Here is a 3,608-nt window from a genome sequence, read left to right as displayed (position 1 = left end):
TTTTCATCCCTTTGGTCTGCAAAGTTTTGTTGTAGGACCGTTTTTAAAGCAAACCAACTATTTATTTCACGAGAACTTGTTACTAGTTTCGCTTGACCTATTAATTTTGTTTTTATCGACGTTAGTAGAAATTTATTTATGAATGCTTCTGCATTTGGATCAGAAAATGTATTCACTAAGAGATCGCAGGCGGAAATAAAATCTGCTAACTCTGATGGTTCGCCGTTAAATTGTGGAATGATTTTTAAATATTCTGAYTGGAAAGGCTGCGCCATTCTTTCTCTATGATTAAATTCGTCAATTATTAAATTTTTGATTAAATTTTCGAGTTCCTCAATTTCTGAGTCTGAGTCTGGTAGAATTAAGGAATCGGTCATATACTTAAGGAAACGAGTATTACTTACAGTTTAAAACAAATCTTCATTGGGTCTCCAGGGAACGAAAGAATCCGGCGATTTTTGTCCACTGATTCCTAGGTTCCAGGAATTGAGATTGCGACYTCCGGCGATTTTTGTCCAGAAATGCTCCAATCTTCAAGGTACAGGAATTAGGAGAGTTCGGCGATGCTTGTCCGAAAACTCGAAATTCTTCAATAAATTCTTCAATAAAAATCTTCAATAAAAAATCTTCAATGTAAAATCTTCAATATATTCTTCTTCAAAGTATTCGTAGTATTTAAAATTCTTCAATTATTTTCAATTATTCTTCAACTCTTCAGATTCTTGATATTTCGGCGTTGAGTGGCTCGAAAATATCCAAGAATTGTTCTTCCACAACTAAGTATTAAAATACAAGGATGTCCTCTTGGAAAGATCCTTTGTGGATTCCTTTGTGATTATCCTTTGTGATATCCTACTGACTGCGCCAGTTAAAGTGGGAGCGTTAACAACTCGATTTTTAAAAAATTATTTTATTTCACTCAAAATTATTATTACACTTATTTTAATTATTTAAATTATTATTTCACTTTACAATTATTTCACTAACTTCACAAATAACTTATTTTTACAATAATGAATGGCTTGAACTCGAACTAGACTTATTTCAGACTAACTGTTTACACCAGACATATAATTCAGACTTATACCAGACTTGTATTCAGACTAAAACGCATCTTTCCTATCCTGAATTTATAATATAAATTAATGCAACGGTTGCAAGGTTTTTGATGATGGTAAAGCGCGTGATGATTACGTTTCCTTATGGAAGCTTCTAGTTGATCCATAGGCACGTGGATGGAGATATCATAACACGTGACATTTGTTTTTTGACATTTGACATTTTTTTATGTCTATTTAATAATACTGATGATTTTGTATATGTTTTTTTACAATTATTTAGTAAAGGTACAAAACTTTTGCCAATAAAAGCCACAAATAACATTGAACAGAGTTACAATTTAGTATACAGCTTTCTTGTTTCCGCTTCTAATAGCCTTAGCAAAAAAAAACTTGGAAATTTATTTTTCCTATAGAAATAAATAGAGTCAAAGTGCAAAATTTAAACTCTCATAACTTTGAAATTTTTATAGATAGATTTTTTTTTTAATTTTTTCTATGTTTGTGGTACCTTACCCTACATGGCATTTGTCTTTGAGACAGAAGTTCTGGCGCACTCTGTATGTGCATATCATGTAGAATGCGACTCCTTCAACTTTTAGAATCGCGATATCTCAGGAATGGTGATTCTTAGAAAAAAAGTATAAGGACCATTTTTGTAGATAATTTCAAGATCTATAATTTTTGTCTGGGCTACTTTTTTGATAAAACTTACCGTTTTCGAAAAAAATGTAAAAAACGTCAAATTTTTAACTTTGACCACGAATAACTTTTTTAGCACACATAGGATCGATGGGGACTTTTGACACTTTATTCTTAATAGTGTACCCAAGATCTCCACCAAAATTTAGCTCTGTCGGAATTTTAGTTATTTGAAATGTCTATTTTGACCGGACTATAAGTATCAAAAAATGCTTTGTAAGTGAGCTACACCGCTGAAAGAGATGCCTTTTTTAATGTTTTCCCACTATTGAACAATAGATAAAATTACAAAAGTTGGTACAGCTGAACACCTGAACGAATTTAAAGATCAGTTGTCAAAATTTTTAATCAAGGGCGCGGACGTCTTAAACGGTAAAACGAATTTAATTGTTACGAGTAATTTTTATCTTCTTTATGGACTGTAAGGCAACTTGTAAACTGATTTTACTTAAAAACGGTAAGTTGTATCGAAAAAAAACGCAAGAGACCTTTTTTTATGAAAAACTATGGAATTTAGAATTTTGTGGCTGAAAGTGGCAAGAACCAACAGCCAAAATAGTTAGCGTACTATTTACCCTAAACCCTCCCAGTTTAGAACGCTCCTGAGTAAAAATTTATTTTATCTTTGAATTTGTTTGGGTGTATAAGGGTTATCAGTTATACCAGATTTTGTAATTTTATCTACAATGGTTTCTGACATATTGACACTCTTTTCAGGGGATGTAGCTCCCTTATAAAATATTCTTTATCTCAGCCTCGGTCTTCTGTAGCTCAGTTATTATTTAAGTAGGAATTTTGATAGGGGATAATAATAAATCAAAATCTTTCTCAATCTTTTTTCTTTTATTGGGAACGACCTGTTTCGGCTTCGGGTTCTAAAGAAGCGTATATAATATACATACAAATTAGTTAAACGAAAGTTAAAATTCAATTAAGTGAGCTTACCCAACAAGATTTGTCAGTTTTAAAAGGATTATTAGAAGACATAAACACTTTAAAATCAAAAATTAATTTTTTAAATTAAATTGTCTAATTTGATTAATTTTTAATTTTAAAGTGTTTGTTATGTCTTCTAATTTCTAATAATGCTTTTAAAATTCACAAATCTTGTTAATAGTATTGGGTAAGCTCACTTAATTGAATTTTAACTTTCGTTTAACTAATTTGTATGTATATACGCTTCTTTAGAACCAGAAGATGGCCTAAAGCCGAAACCGGTCGTTCTCAATAAAAAAAAAGCCTGAGAAAGATTTTCATTTATTATTATCCCCTATTATAATAAGACTCAGGAACATGGTCATAACCAACAATTATAAGGAATTTTGATATTTTGTAAACTTTATTTATATTGTAAGGCGCATTTCAGGAAAATATTTTTGGTTATACCGGATGACCCAAAAATAAGTTGGAGCGGAGCGGAAGACAGATGGAGTAGGCCATGGGTATATCAAGGCCATCTGAATCAACAAGCTGCGCTTATAAGGCCGTTTCAATTTTCGATTTTTCCATATAAACTTTGTTTCTGTGATATTTCAGGAGTCAGTACCTTATTTGGCTCCATCTACCGATTTCGATCGCAGTCGATTGAGACTTTTTAGACTTTTTATTTTTAGGTTAAGTGCTTAAATCAATCAATGAATCATCAATTAAAACATGAATGCTATAAAATATCCAAGATCCGAGCTTATTTTAGGTACATTCTGGACTAGCAAAATACTAATAAATTAGATTTGCAAAAAAACATGAAATCATAACACAAGGTAGGTTGAGAACAATTTATAAATTTAATATTTTTCTACAAAGTGGTTTGTTCTGGATTGCACATTTTTTCTTTAATAAATAAATAAT

The sequence above is a fragment of the Tribolium madens genome, unplaced genomic scaffold (genome assembly GCF_015345945.1).
Source record: "Tribolium madens isolate multiple individuals breed KSU strain unplaced genomic scaffold, Tmad_KSU_1.1 Scaffold_19;HRSCAF=116;Tcas5.2_LG9, whole genome shotgun sequence".
Lineage (NCBI taxonomy): Eukaryota > Metazoa > Arthropoda > Insecta > Coleoptera > Tenebrionidae > Tribolium > Tribolium madens.
The sequence above is the reverse complement of the archived record's forward strand: the minus strand, read 5'-3'. Positions refer to the sequence as shown.